Source organism: Triticum urartu, unplaced genomic scaffold (genome assembly GCF_056163025.1).
Source record: "Triticum urartu cultivar PI428250 unplaced genomic scaffold, HENAU_Tu73 scaffold2, whole genome shotgun sequence".
Classification (NCBI taxonomy): Eukaryota; Viridiplantae; Streptophyta; class Magnoliopsida; order Poales; family Poaceae; genus Triticum; species Triticum urartu.
The window spans coordinates 6,372,995-6,399,392 of NW_028260368.1; the positions used below are offsets into that span (position 1 = coordinate 6,372,995).

The following is a 26,398-nucleotide window of genomic DNA, read 5'->3' on the forward strand; positions in this document are numbered from 1 at the left end:
CGTTCCCTTTTTCAAACTCCACTTCTTTTCATATAGCAATCCCTGATCAAAGAGAGAACAATATCCATTTCAAAACATTTCTAACAGATTCCTTAGTTCGGACCGACGAAGTAATGTCACTCGACTATTATCAACCTGACTGCAATCTTTTTCTGTCGGTAAGGATTGCACCAGAGCACCTTCTACTTCTAATAGGCCATGAACTATAGATAGAGAAGAATCATTCTGAGCGAGTACATAAGAAGCGATCCACTTTTTTTCATCGGTTCCAGGGGAAGACCAAAGATCTTGCGCGGCAGGTCCGCCAGAAAAACTCAAAAGAGAAAGAAGTCTCGTTAATCTCTTCATGCTCGTTCCAAGTTCGAAGTACCTTTTGGCCAAAGAAAAACCCGCTTCCTGACACGATTGCCTCTTTATCTTTATATAGATAGATTCTATGGGGTTATTACTTAGTAAGTCTATTTTGTACAAGAGCCCCTCCTATCTGATAGAAAAGGGTCCCATGATCCCGAGCCGATCTTACCTTGGCTCGCAAACCCCAAGTTTGTCTATGAAGAGCTAATCTAATTGTATTTTTTTCTAGAATGGATTTCTTATGTGGAATACTAATGGATAGGGCTTCGTTGCTAAGTGCTACAAGATCTAGTGCACTGGAACTCGTGGTTATGGACCCGAATCCTTTAGTATGGAACATTGTCTTTTCCAAGTAAAAACCCCTAGTATATGAAAGAATGAAAAGGTGCTTTCGTTCTTGTGGAATAAGAAGCCCTCGTACCTTAATGAAAGGAAAATCGTAATTTTTCGTTAGGTATTTGACCAAATAGGATCGTCCAGTTCCTACAGAACCTATCACTAAAATACCCGATAGGGCTAAGCGGAACGAAAAGGGTTTTCCATGAGATGGTAAATGAAAACGATTAGTCCCACACGAGGTTTGGGAATAAGTGATTGTCTGATAATGAGCAAGGAATATACGTCTTTCTGCTAAAGAGGATCTATTAAACTCATAATTCATTAGATCCTTGTTATCAATGCCAACTAGGTATCATAAGTAAATGGATCCCGGTTGTTCAATCCTTTGATAACCAAGGTCATTCTTTGCTAAAGAGAAATGATCACTATGAGTCAGACTCAATAGAATTGGATCCATTCCAAATAGCGAGAATTAGGATTCTTGATCCCTCTCAATCTCTCTTTCAATTCGAGGATCCAGAGAGGTGTTTTCATAGTCATCTCCGAATATTTGCCATCTCGGAATATTTTCGATTTCATTTTTCTATGATATGTCTTTCTATATGAAAATTGGTTATTTACGATGTACGATGATCCCTGTTAAGCATCCATGGCTGAATGGTTAAAGCGCCCAACTCATAATTGGTAAATTTGCGGGTTCAATTCCTGCTGGATGCACACGAACGGGAACATTCCATAAGTCTATTGGAACTGGCTCTCTATCCATGGAATCTCATCCATCATCCATACATAACGAATTGGTATGGTATATTCATACCATAACATAAGAACAATAAGAACTCGAATTCTTATCGATACTGGAACTCAGAGCATAGGAGGGAAAGTCGATTTATGGATGGAATCAAATACGCAGTATTTACAGAAAAAAGTCTTCGTTTATTGGGAAAGAATCAATATACTTTTAATGTCGAATCGGGATTCACTAAGACAGAAATAAAGCATTGGGTCGAACTCTTCTTTGGTGTTAAGGTGGTAGCTGTGAATAGCCATCGACTACCTGGAAAAGGTAGAAGAATAGGACCTATTCTGGGCCATACAATGCATTACAGACGTATGATCATTACCCTTCAACCGGGTTATTCTATTCCACTTCTAGATAGAGAAAAAAACTAAAGGAGAATACTTAATAATACGGCGAAACATTTATACAAAACACCTATCCCGAGCACACGCAAGGGAACCGTAGACAGGCAAGTGAAATCCAATCCACGAAATAATTTGATCCATGGACGGCACCGTTGTGGTAAAGGTCGTAATTCCAGAGGAATCATTACCGCAAGGCATAGAGGGGGAGGTCATAAGCGCCTATACCGTAAAATAGATTTTCGACGGAATCAAAAAGACATATCTGGTAGAATCGTAACCATAGAATACGACCCTAATCGAAATGCATACATTTGTCTCATACACTATGGGGATGGTGAGAAGAGATATATTTTACATCCCAGAGGGGCTATAATTGGAGATACTATTGTTTCTGGTACAAAAGTTCCTATATCAATGGGAAATGCCCTACCTTTGAGTGCGGTTTGAACTATTGATTTACGTAATTGGAAGTAACCAATTAGGTTTACGACGAAACCTAGAAATCGATCACTGATCCAATTTGACTACCTCTACGGGATAGACCTCAACAGAAAACTGTTGAGTAACGGCAGCAAGTGATTGAGTTCAGTAGTTCCTCATAGAAAATTATTGGCTCTAGAGATATGGTAATATGGAGAAGACAAAATTGTTTGAAGCACGCACAGAACCGGAAGCGCCCCTTGTTTCAAAGAGAGGAGGACGGGTTATTCACATTTAATTTGATGGTCAGAGGCAAATTGAAAGCTAAGCAGTGGTAATTAAGACCCCCGGGGGAAAATAGGGATGTCTCCTACGTTACCCATAATATGTGGAAGTATCGACGTAATTTCATAGAGTCATTCGATCTGAATGCTACATGAAGAACATAAGCCAGATGACGGAACGCAGAGACCTAGGATGTAGAAGATCATAACATGAGCGATTCGGCAGATTTGGATTCCTTTCCTATATATCCACTCATGTGGTACTTCATCATATGATTCATATAAGATCCATCTGTCTAGAGATCGTCATATACATCTAGAAAGCCGTATGCTTTGGAAGAAGCTTGTACAGTTTGGGAAGGGGTTTTTTGAGAGAAAAGAAGAATCTACTTCAACCGATATGCCCTTAGGCACGGCCATGCATAACATAGAAATCACACGTGGAAGGGGTGGGCAATTAGCTAGAGCAGCAGGTGCTGTAGCGAAACTCATTGCAAAAGAGGGTAAATCGGCCACTTTAAGATTACCATCTGGGGAGGTCCGTTTAGTATCCCAAAACTGCTTAGCAACAGTCGGACAAGTGGGTAATGTTGGGGTGAACCAAAAAAGTTTGGGTAGAGCCGGATCTAAGTGTTGGCTAGGTAAACGCCCCGTAGTAAGAGGGGTAGTTATGAACCCTGTGGACCACCCCCATGGGGGCGGTGAAGGGAAAGCTCCCATTGGTAGAAAAAAACCCACAACCCCTTGGGGTTATCCTGCGCTTGGAAGAAGAACTAGGAAAAGGAAAAAATATAGCGATAGTTTTATTCTTCGTCGCCGTAAGTAAATACGTAACTAGGAATATGGAAAATTGCATTTTTGGAATTTGCAATAATGCGATGGGCGAACGACGGGAATTGAACCCGCGCATGGTGGATTCACAATCCACTGCCTTGATCCACTTGGCTACATCCGCCCCTTATCCAGCTAAAGGATTTTTTTCTTTTTTCCATTGATCATTATTCTATTTATTCTGACCTCCGTACTTCGATCGAGATATTGGACATAGAATGCCACTCTTTAAAAAGGAAAAAAGGAGTAATCAGCTGTGACACGAAAAAAAACGAATCCTTTTGTAGCTCATCATTTATTGGCAAAGATAGAAAAGGTCAATATGAAGGAGGAGAAAGAAACAATAGTAACGTGGTCCCGGGCATCTAGCATTCTACCCACAATGGTTGGCCATACAATCGCGATTCATAATGGAAAGGAACATATACCTATTTACATAACAAATCCTATGGTAGGTCGCAAATTGGGGGAATTCGTGCCTACTCGGCATTTCACGAGTTATGAAAATGCAAGAAAGGATACTAAATCTCGTCGTTAACTGAATTCTGAATAGAAAGATTAAGAAGAAAAAAAGATTCAAAATAAAGACAGAAATACCCAATATCTTGCTAGAACAAGATATTGGGTATTTCTGTCTTCAAAAATTCTTATATGTTAGCAGAAAAACCTTATCCATTAATAGATGGAACTTCAACAGCAGCTAAGTCTAGAGGGAAGTTGTGAGCATTACGTTCGTGCATTACTTCCATACCAAGGTTAGCACGGTTGATGATATCAGCCCAAGTATTAATAACGCGACCTTGACTATCAACTACAGATTGGTTGAAATTGAAACCATTTAGGTTGAAAGCCATAGTACTAATACCTAAAGCAGTGAACCAGATTCCTACTACAGGCCAAGCAGCCAAGAAGAAGTGTAAAGAACGAGAGTTGTTGAAACTAGCATATTGGAAGATTAATCGGCCAAAATAACCATGAGCAGCCACAATATTATAAGTTTCTTCCTCTTGACCAAATTTGTAACCCTCATTAGCGGATTCATTTTCAGTAGTTTCCCTGATCAAACTAGAGGTTACCAAGGAACCATGCATAGCACTGAATAGGGAACCGCCGAATACACCAGCTACACCTAACATGTGGAATGGATGCATAAGGATGTTGTGCTCTGCCTGGAATACAATCATAAAGTTGAAAGTACCAGAGATTCCTAAAGGCATACCATCAGAAAAGCTTCCTTGACCAATAGGGTAAATCAAGAAAACAGCAGTAGCAGCTGCAACAGGAGCTGAATATGCAACAGCAATCCAAGGACGCATACCCAGACGGAAACTAAGTTCCCACTCACGACCCATATAACAAGCTACACCAAGTAAGAAGTGTAGAACAATTAGCTCATAAGGACCACCATTGTATAACCACTCATCAACAGATGCAGCTTCCCAAATTGGGTAAAAGTGCAATCCGATCGCCGCAGAAGTAGGGATAATAGCACCAGAGATAATATTGTTTCCATAAAGTAAAGAACCAGAAACAGGCTCACGAATACCATCAATATCTACTGGAGGGGCAGCGATGAAGGCGATAATAAATACAGAAGTTGCGGTCAATAAGGTAGGGATCATCAAAACACCGAACCATCCGATGTAAAGACGATTTTCAGTGCTAGTTATCCAGTTGCAGAAGCGACCCCACAGGCTTGTACTTTCGCGTCTCTCTAAAATTGCAGTCATGGTAAGATCTTGGTTTATTCAAATTGCAAGGACTCCCAAGCACACGTATTAACTAGAATATAGATAATAGAAGGCTTGTTATTTAACAGTATAACATAGACTATATACCAATGTCAACCAAGTCAGCCCAAAGATTAGCTATCCATATAACTAAATTAACCAAACCAATAATTTTGTATTTGTAAATGAAGTGAGTCAAAGTGAAAAACTTTGATGGGTCTTTTCTATATGGGTTGCCCGGGACTCGAACCCGGAACTAGTCGGATGGAGTAGATAATTCTTCCTTGTTACAATAGAGAAAAATCCCTCCCCAAATCGTGCTTGCATTTTTCATTGCACACGACTTTCCCTATGTAGAAATAGCCAATTTCTATTCCAAAGAGGAAGTTCTACTAATTTTTTTAATTAGTAAGTTGATTCACCTACTCTTTATTATAATAAAAAGAACATTTCAGAATGAAAAATAGAAAAGTTTTTTCTTGATCATTTATCAACCCTTTCCTGTTTCTTAATTTCGTCTAATGATTAATTAAGAGGGTTGACCAGGTCATTGATACGTATAATATCCAAATACCAAATACGCTCAGTGTGTGATCCACAGAAAGAAAAAAGAGTTGTTTTGGTGAACATCAAAGAAAAAACTTGCTCTTCTTCCATAAAAAATTCTTCTAAAAATGCCGAACCCAATCGTTGCATAAAAGTTCGTACCGTGCTTTTATGTTTACGAGCTAAAGTTCTAGCACATGAAAGTCGAAGTATATACTTTAGTCGATACAAAGTCCGTTTTTTCGAAGATCCACTATGATAATGAAAAAGATTTCTACATATCCGACCAAATCGATCAAGAATATCCCAATCTGATAAATCTGTCCAAATGGGTTTACTAATAGGATGCCCCGATCCAGTACAAAATTGAGCTTTTGATAAGTATCCTATGAGGAGAGTAGCGGGGACTATGGTATCGAATTTTTTCATTCGAGTATCTATTAGAAATGAATTCTCCAGCATTTGATTCCTTACTAACAAAGAACTTTTTTGTACACTTGAAAGGTACCCCATAAAATCGAAGCAAGAGTTTGCTAATTGGTTTATATGGATTCTTCGCGGCTGAGTCCAAAAACAGAAATAATATTGCCAGAAATTGATAAGGTAGCATTTCCATTTCTTCTTCAAAAAAAAAGTGCCTTTTGATGCAAGAATTGCCTTTCCTTGATATCGAACATAATGCATAAGAGGATCCATAAAGAACCATAGGGTTTTCCGAGAAAAACCAGGGTACATTATCCCAAAATGTTCCATCTTCCTAGAAAAGTGGATTCGTTCCAGAAAAGTTCCAGAAGATGCTAATGGTAAGCAAGAAGATTGTTTACGAAGAAACAACAAAAAAAATTCATATTCTGATACATAAGAGTTATATAGGAATTGAAATAGTCTTTTATTTTCTTTTTGAAAAAAAAAAATGGATTTCATTGAAGTAATAAAACTATTCCAATTCGAATAATAGTTGAGAAAGAATCGCAATAAATGCAAAGATGGAACATCTTGGATACGGTATTGAAGGAGTTGAACCAGGATTTCCAAATGGATAGGATAGGGTATTTCTATATGTGATAGATAATCCAAATGCAAAAATTTGTCTTCTAAAAAGGGAAATATTGAATGAATAGAGCGTAAATTCTGAAACTTTGGTATTTCTTTTTCTTTCAGACAAAAAAATTCCCGTAGCGAGAATGGGATTTCCACAACGATCGCAAACCCTTCAGATAGAATCTGAGAATAAAACTCAGAATAAAAATAATTTTTGTAATCCAATAATCGATCTTGGTTAGGATGATTAACCGAGTTATCCAAAAAATTCTGCTGATACATTCGAATAATTAAACGTTTCACAAGTAGTGAACTAAATTTCTTGTTATTACAACTAACAACTATTTCCACAGGTTCAGAACCATTTAATCCATAATGGTGGGCAAATGCATAAATATATTCCTGAAAGAGAAGTGGGTAGACAAAGTATTGTTGACGAGATTTATGTTTTTCTGAATACCCTTCGAATTTTTCCATTTGTATTTCTACTTGAATCAGAGAGAAGAAGCATTTCTCGGTTTATCGAATGATGATACATAGTGCAATATGGTCAGAACAGGGTGTTGCATTTTTAATACAAACCCTGGAAAGAAAGGGAGTCTAATCCACAGATCTTTTTCTGCTCCTTTTCTACCCAATTAGTTTATGTTTGTTCTAATTAAAAAAAAAGAACAGAACAAGTTTTTTATTTTTGCAGGCCAATCGCTCTTTTGACTTTGGAATACAGCCTCTTTATCAATATACTGCTTCTTTTACACATTCAATCCATAACATCCCTTATTCAATCCATAATCAAGAATAATTAGGATTTCTAAAAAAAAAAAGAAAAAATAAAGGGTCCACTCATAGGAAAACCCAACCTTTCCCCGCATCCGGCACTAATCTATTTTTAACGTCTAATTAGAGCGGGGAATCATTCCAATTAGGAAGTTCAGCTCGTTGCTTTTTATTTTACCAGAATTGGAGCCAGGCTCTATCCATTTATTCATTAGACCCAGAAAATCGTAATTTTGGATTCCATTCAAAAAAGATTGATTTTATTACGACATGCTATTTTTTCCATTCATTACCTTTGAGGATCAGTCGTGGTCTTCTAGACTCTACCAAGAGTCTGGACGAATTTGTTGTTTCATCCAAATGTGTAAAAGATCATAGTCGCACTTAAAAGCCGAGTACTCTACCATTGAGTTAGCAACCCAGATAAAAAAAGGATCTTAGATACGATCGAAATCCAAAAATCAATGGAATTACACCGCGCGCTTCTGTCAAAACATTGAACTAGCAAGACATCAAAAGATTTTTTTTATCGACCATGAAAAACACTCAAATGCCAAAACGAACAGGTCCGGTGAAATTCCACTAAAGTAAAGTTAAAAAAAGAGCGACCCTAATCACGATGGCCAAATTCTCCTTATTTTTAGCGATTTTTATTAACAAAAAATATATATTATAAAAAATATATATTATATTGTATGAGAATACATGCAAGAGGAACACCCTTATCATTTGAGCGAAGTGTAGGCGGAAAAATTGAATATGGAGTGAGGATAAAGAGACCCATCTATCTACAAATTCTATTTGTTCAATAGACCTTTGTCAATGGAAATACAATGGTAAGAAAACAAATTAGATAGAAAAAGTAAATAAAATAGGGGCTTATGTTGGATTGGCACGATATAATATAAATCCAAATAGGATTAAAAAAGAGGTAAATTGTGTCTAAATAATTAGACAACTAGGAATACTAATAATCTTCTCCTATCCTATTTTTTGATTCATTTAGTTCTTCAATTAACTCAAAGTTCTTTCTTTTTCTTTAAAGAATTCTGCCTTCCTTAAAATATCATAAACAGTTCTTGTTGGTTGAGCACCCTTTTCAAGGAAATAGAGAATAGCTGGAACATTTAAACAAGTTTGATTCTTTATCGGATCATAAAAACCTACTTTTTGAAGATCTCTTCCTTCTCTTCGAGATCGAACATCAATTGCAACGATTCGATAGACAGCTTATTGGGATAGATGTAGATAAACAACGCCCCCCCCTAGAAACGTATATGAGGTTTTCTCCTCATACGGCTCGAGAAAATGATTCGAATTTCTGTCGATAATAATAGAAATTAGACTATGACGTGCATTAATTTCCTTACAGAAAAAACAAATTTCATTTATACTCATGACTCAAGTGGGCTAATTTTGCCTGACAAACTTCGAAGGCAAAATCCTTCCAAAATTTTTGAGTCGTCTTTAAACTCTTTTCTTTGTCTCATTTCGAACGAATTGACTTTTATTCCTTATTCTAATCCAACTCTGTTGTTGAGACAATTGAAAATTGTGTTTACTTGTTCTGGAATCCTTTATCTTTGATTTGTGAAATCCTTGGGTTTAGACATTACTTCGGGAATTCCTATTTTTTTCTTTCAAAAGAGTAGCAACATACCCTTTTTTCTTATTTCCTTCGATAAAGCATTTATCTCTTCTATAGAAATCTAATAAGAGGGATTGATTCTGATATACTTTTATTGGACTTTCTTCTTATTTTAACCTTTCGATTTATTTCTATATTAAGGATAGACTGACAAAGTTGGCCTAATTTATTAGTTTTCACTAACCCTAGATTCTTTCCCTTGATAAAAAAAATTCTGTCCTCTCGAGCTCCATCGTGTACTATGTTACTTAAACCCAGCGCAAATTTGGTTCGGAACGAATAGAACAGGCTATGTCGAGCCAAGAGCATTTTCATTACTATGGAAAATGATGGATAGCAAAATCCACAATCGATCATGTCCTTCAAGTCGCACGTTGCTTTCTACCACATCGTTTTAAACGAAGTTTTACCATAACAAACATTCCTCTTTTCATTGCAAAGTGGTATAGAGAATTGATCCAATATGGATGGAATCATGAATAGTCATTGGTTTAGTTTTTTTATACTAATTAAAACTTGCTATCTATGGAGCAATATGGATAAAAGAAAGTAAGTATTTATCCGGGAAGCCTCCGCCAAGATCCAATTTATTTAAACCCATATTAAAATTCTATCATATGAATGAAACATAGTTTGAAAAAGACGACTAAACAAGTTTGCTTAAAACTTATTTATTCTTAAATTTCCACCCTCAACGGATGGCTCGAGATGATCAATCTTGAAGTGAGAAAAGAAGGATTGACTCTTCCTCAATAAATAAACTATCAACCTCCAAAAAAGTTTAATTAATTTAATTACTAGAATTAGAATTCTAGTAGTAATATATTTTTTCAGTACCAAAAACAATTAACTATAATAACTAAATAAACTATTCCAATGAAAAGATTGAAAGTTTTTGGTAGTTATAGAATTCTCGTACTTCTTCAACTCGAATACCAAAAGGAAGAAAAAAATATGACTAAGTGATTTTATAGTAGAGGCATATCCTGAATGTGCTTGATAGATCCCATTTTTTCATGAAAATAAAGATAGTCAATTTGACTGGACTTAAGACTTTATTATGTTTTCTGAGAAAGAATAAGATATCATTATTCTCTTTAATAAACTTTTGTCTCGTACGGAATACTATATGATTTCACCGTTTGTTTCATCAGAAACAATCTGGGACGGAAGGATTCGAACCTCCGAGTAACGGGACCAAAACCCGCTGCCTTACCACTTGGCCACGCCCCATTTCGGGTTTTATGCGACACTAATAAACACTAGTATGTTTATTTGTTATTCGTCAATACCATTTCAATTACATAAAAAAGGAGGGATATTCTCTTGCTAGTATTCTACACATGCGGATAATATAGAATCAAAAAAATGCATTGATCATTACATGGAATTCTATTAAGATATTATATGAAAGTCGAATTTATTCCACTCTCATTTGAGAGTGCGAATACAAGGAGGTATTTTGTGTTTGGGAAAGTCCGAAGAAAAAAGATTTTGAATCTGCCTTTTCCTTCTTTCCCTTAAAAAAATAACTCAAGAAAAATCCAATTATTTACTCTACAAGAAAGAAATGCTTGTTATGCCTAATATACTTAGTTTAACCTGTATCTGTTTTAATTCTGTTCTTTATCCTACTAGTTTTTTCTTTGCCAAATTACCCGAAGCTTATGCTATTTTCAATCCAATCGTGGATATTATGCCTGTTATACCTCTATTCTTTTTTCTATTAGCCTTTGTTTGGCAAGCTGCTGTAAGTTTTCGATGAAATCTTTAGTACTCTGTATGCCAAATTGAATGATGTGTTCATTCCAAAAAAATTTTAAAATGGGTAAAAGCCGAGAAGTTTTATATTTTTATATTATGAACCTTCGATTCTAAAATTTAAATTCTTCTACATTGAATGGGTAGCTACAGCAATAAATTTGGATCAGCCTTTCTACTCCCCTGCACCTAGGTTGAGCAGGTACCTAAAGGTACCTACACAATACCTAACCACCTAACCCTATTTTTGCTATTGATAAGAGTGCTTATTATAAAAGAATTCTTGCAATTTTTTTCAAGAATTCTTTTTTGCATTTTTAGGTATAAAAAAAAACCATCCTAGTGGATCCGTGTGGTAAGGAAAAACTGGTAATCTATTCCTTAAAAAAAAATCTTGGAGATTATGTAATGCTTACTCTCAAACTTTTTGTTTATACAGTAGTGATATTCTTTGTTTCACTCTTTATCTTTGGATTCTTATCTAATGACCCAGGACGGAATCCTGGACGCGAGGAGTAAAAATTCAGTTTTTTTTTTTCTTATTGGATTTGTTTCGTACATTTATCTATGAGAAAATCCGGGGGTCAGAATTCTTTCCAATTCGAAAGTCCCAAATGATCCAAGGGAGCGGAAAGAGAGGGATTCGAACCCTCGGTACAAAAAAATTGTACAACGGATTAGCAATCCGCCGCTTTAGTCCACTCAGCCATCTCTCCACGTTCCAAAGCGAAAGGTTTCCGTGATATGATATAGGCAAGAAATAAGAAATAACGGTTGCAAAAAACCCCTTTTTTTTCTTTCAAAAGTCTATAAAAATTATATTGCCAATTCCATTTTAATTATATTCTTTTTTCTTAATGTTAATAAAAAAAGAAGAAAATTCTTGTTTTTTCTTTCTAAAAATCGATATTGGCCGAGAGACAATCAAATAGATTTTCTCTTTAGCGGGCATTTCCATATAGGACTTGTTATAATTATAATAAAACAAGCAGGTTATATAAAAAAAACGCTTTTTTTGTCGATTATTTATCAAGAAAGCAAAAAGGGTTCTTATCAAATCCACCATAAAATTGGAAAGAAGCATAAAGTAAGTAGACCTGACTCCTTTAATGATGCCTCTATCCGCTATTCTGATATATAAATTCGATGTAGATGAAATTGTATAAGCGAATTTTTTTTATTTCCTTAGACTTAGACCGCGCAAGACAAGAATTTTTCGCTATTTACGATTTCATATTCTTGTTACTAGATGTTCTATAGGAATAAGAAGAAATCGCAACTCCTTTGCGCTACACATAAAATTGGATTTCGAAGGTCCATTTTTTTTTTTCAGAATCCTCTATTATTTTAGTTCTTCCACCCATGCAATAGAGAGGGAATGGGAAAAGAAGGGTTACTTTTATTTGCATTTTTCCCTTAAAAGATAGACTTTGAAATAGGAGTCTTGGAATAATGCTGAATTCAAAGGTTTATTTCTTTCTATAGTATAAGAAAAACAATTTATTTCTATTTCTATAGTATAAGAAAAACAAATAAATAGTATAAGAAAAACAAATCGAATCAAATTCATGGATTTACCACGACCTCGGTTGTGACTGTGACTCCATAGATAAAAATGGGAAATTTCTCTCTTCGAGACCATTGAAAAAGGGCATTGAACGAGAAAGAAATCGTCCACAGATAATAAAACTATCATATGCCTTGGAAAGTGATATGAGGTGCTCGGAAATGGTTGAAGTAATTGAATAGGAGGATCACTATGACTATAGCCCTTGGTAGAATTCCTAAAGAAGAAAATGATCTATTTGATACTATGGATGACTGGTTACGAAGGGACCGTTTCGTTTTTGTAGGATGGTCTGGCCTATTGCTCTTTCCTTGTGCTTATTTCGCTTTAGGGGGTTGGTTTACAGGGACAACTTTTGTAACTTCTTGGTATACCCATGGATTGGCTAGTTCCTATTTGGAAGGTTGTAATTTCTTAACCGCAGCAGTTTCTACCCCTGCCAATAGTTTAGCACACTCTTTGTTGCTACTATGGGGGCCCGAAGCACAAGGAGATTTTACTCGTTGGTGTCAATTAGGCGGTCTATGGACTTTTGTAGCTCTCCACGGGGCTTTTGCACTAATAGGTTTCATGTTACGCCAATTTGAACTTGCTCGGTCTGTTCAATTGCGGCCTTATAATGCAATCTCATTCTCTGGTCCAATTGCTGTTTTTGTTTCTGTATTCCTTATTTATCCACTGGGGCAATCTGGTTGGTTCTTTGCGCCGAGTTTTGGCGTAGCAGCGATATTTCGATTCATCCTTTTCTTCCAAGGATTTCATAATTGGACGTTGAACCCATTTCATATGATGGGAGTTGCCGGAGTATTAGGTGCGGCTCTGCTATGCGCTATTCATGGAGCGACCGTAGAAAACACTCTATTTGAGGACGGTGATGGTGCAAATACCTTCCGTGCTTTTAACCCAACTCAAGCTGAAGAAACTTATTCAATGGTCACTGCTAACCGCTTTTGGTCCCAAATCTTTGGTGTTGCTTTTTCCAATAAACGTTGGTTACATTTCTTTATGCTATTTGTACCCGTCACCGGTTTATGGATGAGTGCTATTGGCGTAGTTGGCTTGGCTCTGAACTTACGTGCCTATGACTTTGTTTCCCAGGAAATCCGTGCAGCGGAAGATCCTGAATTTGAGACTTTCTACACCAAAAATATTCTTTTAAACGAGGGTATTCGTGCGTGGATGGCAGCTCAGGATCAGCCTCATGAAAATCTTATATTCCCTGAGGAGGTTCTACCACGTGGAAACGCTCTTTAATGGAACTTTCGTTTTAGCTGGTCGTGACCAAGAAACCACCGGCTTTGCTTGGTGGGCTGGGAATGCCAGACTTATCAATTTGTCCGGTAAACTGCTTGGAGCTCATGTAGCTCATGCCGGATTAATCGTATTCTGGGCCGGAGCAATGAACCTATTTGAAGTGGCCCATTTCGTACCAGAAAAGCCCATGTATGAACAAGGGTTGATTTTACTTCCACACTTAGCTACTCTAGGTTGGGGAGTAGGGCCAGGGGGGGAAGTTCTAGATACTTTTCCGTACTTTGTATCTGGCGTACTTCACCTAATTTCCTCCGCAGTCTTAGGCTTCGGTGGCATTTATCACGCGCTTCTGGGACCCGAGACTCTTGAGGAATCTTTTCCATTCTTTGGTTATGTCTGGAAAGATAGAAATAAAATGACTACAATTTTGGGTATTCACTTAATTTTGTTAGGTCTAGGTGCTTTTCTTCTAGTACTCAAGGCTCTTTATTTTGGCGGTGTATATGATACCTGGGCCCCTGGGGGGGGAGATGTAAGAAAAATTACCAATTTGACCCTTAGTCCCAGTGTTATATTTGGTTATTTACTAAAATCTCCTTTTGGTGGAGAAGGGTGGATTGTTAGTGTAGATGATTTAGAAGATATAATTGGTGGGCATGTATGGTTGGGTTTTATTTGTGTATTTGGCGGAATTTGGCATATTTTAACCAAACCCTTCGCATGGGCTCGCCGTGCATTTGTATGGTCTGGAGAAGCTTACTTGTCTTATAGTTTAGCTGCTTTATCTGTCTTTGGTTTTATCGCTTGTTGTTTTGTATGGTTCAATAATACAGCTTATCCGAGTGAGTTTTATGGACCCACCGGGCCAGAAGCTTCTCAAGCTCAAGCATTTACTTTTCTAGTTAGAGACCAGCGTCTTGGAGCTAATGTGGGATCCGCTCAAGGACCCACAGGTTTAGGTAAATATCTAATGCGTTCCCCAACTGGGGAGGTTATCTTTGGAGGGGAAACTATGCGTTTTTGGGACCTTCGTGCTCCATGGTTAGAACCTCTAAGGGGCCCCAACGGTTTGGACTTGAGTAGGTTGAAAAAAGACATACAACCTTGGCAAGAACGACGCTCAGCAGAATATATGACCCACGCTCCTTTAGGCTCTTTAAATTCCGTGGGTGGCGTAGCTACCGAGATCAATGCAGTTAATTATGTCTCTCCTAGAAGTTGGTTATCAACTTCTCATTTTGTTCTAGGATTCTTCTTTTTTGTGGGCCATTTATGGCATGCAGGAAGAGCCCGAGCTGCTGCAGCAGGTTTTGAAAAGGGAATCGATCGTGATTTGGAACCTGTTCTTTACATGAACCCTCTTAACTAAGATTTTCTTATTTATACCTGTTCTACTTTTTTTCTGTTCTGGCTCGGTTATTCCATCTAGCCGAGCCATTCATTCCTTTTTATGAAAGAAAGATAAGGGACAGAAAAAAAAAATAAATAAAAATGAAAGAAACAAACGTATTCAATAAGCAAAAGGAGAGAGAGGGATTCGAACCCTCGATAGTTCCTAGAACTATACCGGTTTTCAAGACCGGAGCTATCAACCACTCAGCCATCTCTCCACAGCCTAATCCTTATTTTACTCCTACAAATAGAACATAGCCATATAAAAAATAAAAAGATTTATTAGCCTCTAGAAAGATATCAGATACAAGTTCCTTTTCGATATATCTCTGTATACTGTATACACGGATACAGGATCCGCTATACCCGCTTGTGAAATAAAGAGTAAATAATCTCTTCTCACCCCCATATCCAAATAAAAAAGCGGTTTAAGTAATAAATTTGAATTAAAGAGAAGAATCAATGGATTCATGATTAAACCCCTCCTACTTCTTGTATTTTTTTACAATTTTGGTTTAAGTGAGGGATCAAATATGTAGTCAACTTTATTTGATGGTAGCTTGGAGGATTAGAAATATGACTATTGCTTTCCAATTAGCTGTTTTTGCATTAATTGCGACTTCCTCAGTCTTAGTAATTAGTGTACCCCTTGTATTTGCTTCTCCTGATGGTTGGTCAAATAATAAAAATGTTGTATTTTCCGGTACATCATTATGGATTGGACTAGTCTTTCTCGTAGCTATTCTGAATTCTCTCATTTCTTAAATGAAATTTGGTTAATATTTATTAACCCCATAAAAAAGAAATAATAAAGGCCATTTCTTCTAAAAAATTAGAATAGTGAGACGTATTAAAACGCAATTTGCGTTCCGAATTGCTAGCTCTTCTCTTTCAGTATTATGAAATTCCATTCCCATTAGAATATTCATTGACAGATAATAAAAAAAGGAAAACTCTAATATAATAGAAAATGAAATGAAACGGTCGACCCAGACATAGAAGGTCGACCCAGGCGGATATACGCTATAAAATATATACCGTAGCGAGCGTAGTTCAATGGTAAAATATCTCCTTGCCAAGGAGAAGATACGGGTTCGATTCCCGCCGCTCGCCCGCTTAATTTATCAAAGTACTATGATAAAAAGTTTAGTCTAGTTAACTGTTTAACTACTTATATTAAATTAAGTATTAATTAGGTGTTAGTCTAGTGCCGTATCCCTTACTATCTTACCCTTCCTTTGCATCCCACTCAAAAAAAGAGGGCGCTCCAGAGGCAGAAATAGAACTCGCCAACAGAGCTCCAAAAATTGGGTATTAACTGAGACAAACAACGGGCAAACTTTTTTTAAAGGGAAGGGAGAGGTAGACTGTCCCTTTCGTTTCATTTTTATTTTCTGCAGGGTAGGGAGAGGCCTTGCGCCTTCTTTTTTTGAAGGCAAGTGACTTCGCAAACTGCTCAATTTTGCCCTCTAGGGCCGGGAACTAATGAATAAAAAAGGGTTGGATACGCCCCTCTACCATACATATCTAGAGAAATAGAATAGTCCTTTTATACAGACTGCTAAGTGCGGAGACGGGAATCGAACCCGTGACCTCAAGGTTATGAGCCTCGTGAGCTACCAAACTGCTCTACTCCGCTCTGGAGTACCAGAAACTGGTGGACAAAAAAGGCTTGAATACAAGCCTCTAACATGTCTAGACAAATAGAATACTCCTTTTATACAGAATGGAGCGGGTAGCGGGAATCGAACCCGCATCGTTAGCTTGGAAGGCTAGGGGTTATAGTCGACGTTGGTTGATTATTTTTAACGTCTCTAATTCAAAACCGAACATGAAATTTTGATTTCATTCGGCTCCTTTATGGATATTCTCACCACTTAACATCTATGTCAGCTTTTCTATTTGAATGGAACCAAAGCTCTCCGCTTTCTAGATGATCCTTATAGAGTAGGAGATAGAAATTCTATCTAAATTCATCTAATCTACTTACTTCGTTCCCTAATTTCATTCAAGAGATCCTGAGGAAAAGAATTGGGTTTCCACCGAGCTGAAACAATATGCGGATGGTTCTAGTAAACCAAAACTATCGTTTTTTAGCTATTTGGCTTCCTTATTCCTTATTTTAAGAAGATTTAGTTACGATTGGAAATCAACTTTTTTGTATCTTCATCCATAGATCCTTTACTCATATTTTCAAAATTGGAATACTTAATCCAATGCAAAATTATGCTTCGCGACTCTGTACTCATAATCCTATTTTTATTTTGGATGCAATTTAAATTAGTCTTTGGATACAAATCGCCAGAATGTATATTCTTCCTCAATATGCTATTGAGAGGAAAAGGATTTAATCCTTTATAAGAACTAAAGTTTTCATCGGAATATAAAAATAAAAAACTTAAGGATGCCTTAAGTATATCATTTCAAATTCAGTTATTAATAGAACGAATCACACTTTTACCACTAAACTATACCCGCTACATTGTAGATTATGGTATAAATGGTACCCTTTGTCAAGGATAGCCATTTGACAAGAAGGCTAATTCCCCCTTATTGAATCAGATGGAGAAGGTTCATGACACTGAGCCGTTGGTACTTCTACTTCGATCGCTCGCCTTTACTTTAGGATTTAGATAGCCCCTCTGGTCTGTAAAAAAAATCTTTTCTTACCATGCTAATAGCGCCTGAACCAAATGTATTTATTTTGATTAGGATCCTATTCTACGGTTACGACTACAATAATAATTATTTACTTTGCAAGGACGTAAGTGTGTCAGACTGCTAAATTGTTTTATTATTCCTACAATATAAACTAGGGGATATAGGGGGTAACACTGTCCCTATAAATTCCTTTTTTCCTTTTCTTTTTTGTCCAGAATTGAACAAAAAAGAAATTATGGAAGATGTTTTCTTCCCCCATTAAGTCCGAGCCATAGAGTAAGAGTGAGATGAGTTTTCCAAATTCATCATAGACTTTCCCTATGGCTTGATAGAAGTAAGCAGCAAAGAGTCGTAACTTAAAGAAAAAAACGGACAGGGCCGACAGATTTACCTGATGTAAAGAAGATCCTAAAAGTCTCTGATTAGTCGACTCTCTCCATTTAACACTTTCCTCTCTCTCCTTTTTTCCACTGACTCAATTCTAGTTTATTAGATTCTTGTTTAAAAGAATGCAAAAAGTTCAATAGAACTAAGAACACATAAAAAATAGCATAGAGGATCAAGGCCATTACCAAAAGTTCCTCCCAAGGATCCTATATCCTATTGGGTATCTGTTCCCCGCCTTTTCCCGCTAGGATCGGAAATCTTATATTTTCCATATCCATATACCGTTGAATCCTTGGGGTTCCAGAATCCGCCTATTTTACTAGTCTTCGGAAACGGAAAACCCTGAACCAAGAAGAGTTGGATATGTTATGTAGGGTATGTTTTTTTTTATTAATTTTATTTTGAGCTCTCAAGATATCGATATATACATATACAATCTCTACATAATGTCTCTCTCTCTATCTCTATATATTATATATATAATATGTACATTATGCAGTAGACCCATAATGGGAAATCCAAGTGGCTAATTTTTGAATTAAATAAAAAGCCCTTTTAACTCAGTGGTAGAGTAATGCCATGGTAAGGCATAAGTCATCGGTTCAAATCCGATAAAGGGCTTTTTAAATTAGTGGTAGAGTAATCTCGTGCTAAGACGTAAGTCGTTGGTTCGAATCTGATAGAGTACTTTTCTACTAAATTGATTCACTTTTTTTCTTTGTTTTTGAAACTTTCTCTATATTTTTAGAGAATTTTATGACTTAGTGCGGGATGGATGCATTTTTGGTATGAACACTAAATGAAGCACGGAGAATTAATCTATAACGATCAACTAAAAAAAATCCTAGATGAAAACATAACAGAAAAGTTGGAAAAACTCTTTGCTTTGGATCTATTTATACTTTTCGAGTATATTGACAATTCCAAAAAACTGCTCATACTATGATTATAGTATAATCACGAGCGGTTGTATATGGCCCTATCGTCTAGTGATGCCCCTATCGTCTAGTGGTTCAGGACATCTCTCTTTCAAGGAGGCAGCGGGGATTCGACTTCCCCTGGGGGTAGGGAGTATTATGAAAGGAGGTTAATCATAGATTAGCAAAAACCCTAGAATAAATTCTTCCTGGGTCGATGCCCGAGTGGTTAATGGGGACGGACTGTAAATTCGTTGACAATGTCTACGCTGGTTCAAATCCAGCTCGGCCCAAACCAAAAATCTAGGGCTTCGTGAGTATGAACTAAATCCTTTTGTTTTTCTTCCATAAAATAAAATGTCTGATCTATAGAAATAAAAGATAAAGAAAAAAGGGAAATTTTTTTTTCTAATCCATATCTCTCTCATTCCTTTCTTACAAACAAAAGAGTTTTTCTTATTGAAGGCTGGATTATTATCCATTTTTAGTGATAAAAAATCACGACATACTAGTTATGTCACTCTCACTATACCCACGTATAATATAATATGTGGGTATGTAGTATATGATTCGTCTATTTCTTAGAGTACGAAAGACGAATCGAATCTTCTTATGGTTCTATTTAAGAATGGGTATGCCATACACCCCGCGGGGATTGTAGTTCAATTGGTCAGAGCACCGCCCTGTCAAGGCGGAAGCTGCGGGTTCGAGCCCCGTCAGTCCCGAACTAGGGTTCAATGAATGGAGAAATTGATATTTCCTTTTTCCATGAAAAAAAGGGGCAGGGAGCAAGATCAAATACCCACAGGGCACCCTTACTTCACTTTTTTATTTTGCATCTCTCATTAAAGAGGGAGGGAGGGCATATAGGAATTTTTTTTTCACTACTCCCAATCGATAAAGAAAGACACACATACGATATGTGGATTAGTAGAATTTAGGATATTATATTACTCTATCTTTCTTTATGATGATACCATCCTCATCTTAATTTCCTATTCCACTCTTATGGAATAGAGTACCGGTATTTTACCGGAATCCATACATAAATCGTATTCCCTTTTTATTTCAGACCTCTTTTCCCCATCTCACTTCTACTGCTTATTTGGATGTCTATGTGACCCATAGAAAGTGAAAGTTGGTCATATAATACATACATAATTGTATGTATAACTATAAGAAAAAGGAAGGGAAATTGTATAAGATTAAGAAAGTATAAGATTAAGAAAGCTCGTGGGTTAGAGATATAGAAAAGAAAAAGTAGAAAAGGATTAAAAAAGAGGGAATTCCTAATCCAATCAAAAAACCCATTTTGGTCTTAGTGTGGATAGAGGATCTTCCTATGTTATACTATATAACTCTCATCCGTGAAATATAACTCTCATCCATGAATTGATTTGATAGATCCGATATTCATAATATTGAATTGATTCAGTATTATCAGAATGCAAGCCCTACCCTTGAATTTACAAGATACCCCTTTTTCCTCTCCATGGGATTACATCCCGAGTTATTGTGAAAATAAAAAATAAAGAGGTTATGGAAGTCAATATTCTCGCATTTATTGCTACTGCACTGTTCATTCTAGTTCCTACTTCTTTTTTACTTATTATTTATGTAAAAACAGTCAGCCAAAATAATTAATTGGAATTCCAATTAATCATTGAAGAAATTAAAAAGGGATTAAATAAAAAAAATCCAAGTCTTAAATGAAAGGATCTGGTTGGAATCTTAAAGTGTGGTAGAAAGAACTACATATAGTTTTTTCTACGACACTTTAGATTCTTTCTATTATATTATCTTTGAATCTACATAGAATAGATTAGTAGATTGAAATAGTTAAGTAGTCTAATTCAATTTCTTTTTTCATTGCATCCACTTAATTTCAATCAGGTCAAAATAAAAAAATCTAAGACAATTCTTGACCAAAGAATCCATGGAAGGAAAGAAAAATAATATGAAGAATAGACTATAGTAAAAAGTAAAAGGAAATGGAAAATGTGTGATATGCCGTGAATAGTTCCGTGGAAGAAAGTCTAATTTTCTTATGTATAGAACTTTTTTTAACCATTCGTCATTTCTAGTAGAAATTCTGAATTGGTATAATGGCTCTTTCTTACATTACAACTTACAATACAAGAGTTTCTTACAGGAGTGAAACAAAACTAAAGAAAAAGATTAAAGAATAACGTTTGACAAAATGATTAATGCAAAATGATCCATTAAAGAAAAGAATTGATACAACAATTTGATTACTTAATCAATTAGTAGTATCCCTAGAGTCCACTCCTTCCCCATACTACTAGTGAAAGAGAAAATGTAAAGACTACCATTAAAGCAGCCCAAGCGAGACTTACTATATCCATCTAAATTATGTCTCCTATTTCTATGAAGGGATTATTCTACTATTGCAATAATCATAGTGGAATCAAGGGTACAGAGTCAAAAAGGGATTCCGCCCTAAGGCCATGGATCAATCAGTTCAAGGAATTTACTCCTAACAAATTCTTATAGGAATTCTGGTAGAATTAGAGAGCATTAAAAATACGAGATACTATAGCCCTTTTTTCCTTAAAAAAGAAAGAGTACGGGAATGATGTCCTGAATAGAAGAAGCGGGAATAGGAAGATTTTTTATTCCTTTTGTTACTCTTTTTTTTTTTTTTAAGCAAAGGACGCCCGAATATACCATAAAATTATCGATAGATAAATATTTATTGGATACCTACCTTACCTAATGTTTATTTTTGACCTAAACCCTGCAGCCTTGCTTTGTATCATTCTATGAAAGAATGAAGAGATTTTATCCATAATACAACTCCTAAATTGATTTTTGATCGACCTATTTAATCTGATTCTCGTTAGAATTAAGTAGTCCTTACTTTAGTGTATGTAGGTAACATAAGATGTACGATAAAAAAATGTATAATAATTAGTAAGTCTTGATATTCTTTCGTGGAGTCCCTTCTTGAATCTTAGATTGAAAAAAAAAAAGAATGCCCCTTAGGGACCTTTCTTTGGATACCAAGATTTCTGACATCTTATCCTCGTATTTTAAAATTATCAAATCGAATCTCAATTAAGAACCAATTCAAATTCATATAATAAAAGAATAAGGAAAACACTACCTCACCCCTATTGATAACCATTTTGGCCACTACCGTCAAAACAAACCCTAACCCTAGTTTGAGGATAGAACTATGGTATGGTTTCTCTAAACCCAGTATCGGCAGGCCCAGTTACTCTCTTGCCCGAACTTATGCGAAGTAAAAATTTATCGAATTCGATCAGCACTATAAAAAAAACCTAAGTATTTTATTGATCAGGCGGCACCCAGATTTGAACTGGGGATAAAGGATTTGCAGTCCCCTGCCTTACCGCTTGGCCATGCCGCCAAAAAATCCGATCAAAAATCTAGAAAACAGCAAGTATTCATCCACGTTTTCTTACGAAAAGCCCCTTTTATTTTGAATATAATTCTACTTACTTTTTTCCAATCTTTTTCAAAAAATCTATTCCTGCTTTTTTTGATCCAGTTTCTATTATTCTCCTCGATAGATTCTATCTTAAAACATACATTGTTAACACAATAAAACTTCCCATTTCTTTCTATTGAGATGAAAAAGAAGAAAAAGTGGATTTCTATTCACAGGCTGCAAAATTCAGAATAAATTGGAACCGTTAACTAGAATTCTCTTTTTTTTATTGCAGTAGTGAACTACTCTTAAATCGGTATTATCTCCCCCCCCTTCAATGGCATAATAAAATATTATGGCTTTATGCTTAATCCGTGTATAGGTAAACTTTAGGTCCGAACAGCATTATTATCCAAAGATCCCCTTTATGTACATATCTCTATGGGGAATCATGCTTTAATTTTTCAAAGTATTAAATTAAATATCTTGAATAAAAAAAGGAAATTTGCTCTGATATAGAGTATAACCTGACTATCTTGGCGTACCCAAGTGAAATTACGATAAAAGAAAAGCATGGATATGGGGAGAGGTGGATAACTAGATTGGCATGTACTTAAAAAAGGGACTTACTTTATTTTAGAATTCCACAATGAAATACTGAATTTTCTAGCAATTATACTACTCCGATCCGAAATAAAAAAGAACCCTCAAATTATTTTGAGAAATTAAAGTAAGCACGCTATTCTAAATCGAAGTAAAGTCAAACTTTCTAGTATATTATATTACGGCTTTATTACATTCATAGAAAGGAGATAAAATGAGAAATCTTTGCCATCCAATCTGATTAGAATATCATAACATAAAGTATAAGTGGCAGAATTTTTTTTGTAGGAATGTTTTATCAATTCATTTTCATTTCATTTGTACCCCTGGCAAACTCGAACTTTCGTCCAAATGGTCTCTATTCATATGTATGAAATACATATATGAAATACGTATGTGGAGTTCCCTAGAATTTCATGTGATTCAGTAAACAGAATATAGATTCCATGATTGCTAGATCGATCCATAGGGATTGATGAAGAGTGAGCTGATAATGGAATTTTTCTTTGATAAACAGGAAACTTAAGATTAAGATGCTCCGGAATGGAAACGAGGGAATGTCCACAATACCCGGATTTAGTCAGATCCAATTCGAGGGATTTTGTAGGTTCATTAATCAAGCCTTGGCAGAAGAACTTGACAAGTTTCCAACAATTAAAGATCCAGATCACGAAATTGCATTTCAATTATTTGCGAAAGGATATCAACTGCTAGAACCCTCGATAAAAGAAAGAGATGCTGTGTATGAATCACTCACCTATTCTTCCGAATTATATGTATCTGCGAGATTAATTTTTGGTTTCGATGTGCAAAAGCAAACCATTTCTATCGGAAACATTCCTATAATGAATTCCTTAGGAACCTTTATTATAAATGGAATATACCGAATTGTGATCAATCAAATATTGCTAAGTCCTGGTATTTACTACCGCTCGGAATTAGATCATAAGGGAATTTCTATCTACACTGGCACTATAATATCAGATTGGGGGGGGAGATCGGAATTAGCAATTGATAAAAAAGAAAGGATATGGGCTCGCGTGAGTAGAAAACAAAAGATATCTATTCTAGTTCTATCATCAGCTATGGGTTCGAATCTAAGAGAAATTCTGGATAATGTTTCCTACCCTGAAATTTTCTTGTCTTTCCCGAATGCTAAAGAGAAGAAGAGGATTGAGTCAAAAGAAAAAGCTATTTTGGAGTTTTATCAACAATTTGCTTGTGTAGGTGGGGACCTGGTATTTTCGGAGTCCTTATGCGAGGAATTACAAAAGAAATTTTTTCAACAAAAATGTGAATTAGGAAGGATTGGTCGACGAAATATGAATCGGAGACTTAATCTTGATATTCCTCAGAACAATACATTCTTGTTACCACGAGATGTATTGGCCGCTACGGATCATTTGATTGGAATGAAATTTGGAACGGGTATACTTGACGATGACGATATGAATCACTTGAAAAATAAACGTATTCGTTCGGTTGCGGATCTGTTACAAGATCAATTCGGATTGGCTCTTGGTCGTTTACAACATGCAGTTCAAAAAACTATTCGTAGAGTATTCATACGTCAATCGAAACCGACTCCCCAAACTTTGGTAACTCCAACTTCAACTTCAATTTTATTAATAACTACTTATGAGACCTTTTTTGGCACATACCCGTTATCTCAAGTTTTTGATCAAACGAATCCATTGACACAAACTGTTCATGGGCGAAAAGTGAGTTGTTTAGGTCCTGGAGGGTTGACGGGGAGAACCGCAAGTTTTCGGAGCCGAGATATTCATCCGAGTCACTATGGGCGTATTTGTCCAATTGACACGTCTGAAGGAATCAATGTTGGACTTACTGGATCCTTAACAATTCATGCGAGAATTGATCACTTGTGGGGATCCATAGAGAGTCCGTTTTATGAAATATCTGCTGAGAAAGCAAAAGAAAAAAAAGAGAGACAGGTGGTTTATCTATCACCAAATAGAGATGAATATTATATGATAGCAGCAGGAAATTCTTTGTCCTTGAATCAAGGTATTCAGGAAGAACAGGTTGTTCCGGCTAGATACCGTCAAGAATTCTTGACTATTGCATGGGAACAGATTCATGTTAGAAGTATTTTTCCTTTCCAATATTTTTCTATTGGGGGTTCTCTCATTCCTTTTATTGAGCACAATGATGCGAATCGGGCTTTAATGAGTTCTAATATGCAGCGCCAAGCAGTTCCGCTTTCTCGGTCCGAGAAATGCATTGTTGGAACTGGATTGGAACGCCAAACAGCTCTAGATTCGAGGGTTTCCATTATAGCCGAACGCGAGGGAAAGATCATTTCTACTGATAGTCATAAGATACTTTTATCAAGTAGTGGGAAGACTATAAGTATTCCTTTAGTTAACCACCGTCGCTCTAACAAAAATACTTGTATGCACCAAAAACCCCGGGTTCCACGGGGTAAATCCATTAAAAAAGGACAAATTTTAGCAGAAGGAGCTGCTACAATTGGGGGCGAACTTGCTTTAGGAAAAAACGTATTAGTAGCTTATATGCCATGGGAAGGTTACAATTTTGAAGACGCAGTACTAATTAGCGAACGTTTGGTATATGAAGATATTTATACCTCTTTTCACATCCGGAAATATGAAATTCAGACGGATACGACAAGCCAGGGCTCCGCTGAAAAAATCACTAAAGAAATACCACATCTAGAAGAACATTTACTCCGCAATTTGGACAGAAATGGAGTTGTTAGGTTGGGATCCTGGGTAGAAACTGGTGATATTTTAGTAGGTAAATTAACGCCTCAGATAGCGAGCGAATCATCTTATATCGCGGAAGCTGGATTATTACGGGCCATATTTGGCCTTGAGGTTTCCACTTCAAAAGAAACTTCTCTGAAATTACCTATAGGTGGAAGAGGGCGCGTTATCGATGTGAAATGGATCCAAAGGGACCCGCTCGACATAATGGTTCGTGTATATATTTTACAGAAACGTGAAATCAAAGTTGGGGATAAAGTAGCCGGAAGACATGGGAATAAAGGGATCATTTCCAAAATTTTGCCTAGGCAAGATATGCCCTATTTGCAAGATGGAACACCCGTTGATATGGTCTTCAATCCCTTAGGAGTACCCTCCCGAATGAATGTGGGACAAATATTTGAAAGCTCGCTCGGATTAGCGGGGGATCTGCTAAAGAAACATTATAGAATAGCACCCTTTGATGAGAGATATGAGCAAGAGGCTTCAAGAAAACTTGTGTTTTCAGAATTATATGAAGCCAGTAAAGAAACAAAAAATCCATGGGTATTTGAACCCGAGTACCCGGGAAAAAG

The 26,398-nt window shown here is 36.3% G+C and overlaps 5 non-coding genes across 5 annotated transcripts; 1 reads left to right on the plus strand and 4 right to left on the minus strand.

Moving 5' to 3' along the window:
* Positions 1-11,505: 11,505 nt before the first annotated feature.
* Positions 11,506-11,593, minus strand: TRNAS-GCU (transfer RNA serine (anticodon GCU)). The gene has a single exon. It is a non-coding gene; the product is annotated as a tRNA-Ser (tRNA).
* A 3,627-nt stretch (positions 11,594-15,220) lies between these two features.
* Positions 15,221-15,308, minus strand: TRNAS-UGA (transfer RNA serine (anticodon UGA)). The gene has a single exon. It is a non-coding gene; the product is annotated as a tRNA-Ser (tRNA).
* Positions 15,309-16,655: 1,347 nt separating this feature from the next.
* Positions 16,656-16,729, minus strand: TRNAM-CAU (transfer RNA methionine (anticodon CAU)). Its single transcript has one exon. It is a non-coding gene; the product is annotated as a tRNA-Met (tRNA).
* A 1,958-nt stretch (positions 16,730-18,687) lies between these two features.
* Positions 18,688-18,759, plus strand: TRNAT-GGU (transfer RNA threonine (anticodon GGU)). Its single transcript has one exon. It is a non-coding gene; the product is annotated as a tRNA-Thr (tRNA).
* Positions 18,760-22,378: 3,619 nt separating this feature from the next.
* Positions 22,379-22,449, minus strand: TRNAC-GCA (transfer RNA cysteine (anticodon GCA)). The gene has a single exon. It is a non-coding gene; the product is annotated as a tRNA-Cys (tRNA).
* Positions 22,450-26,398: the final 3,949 nt, after the last annotated feature.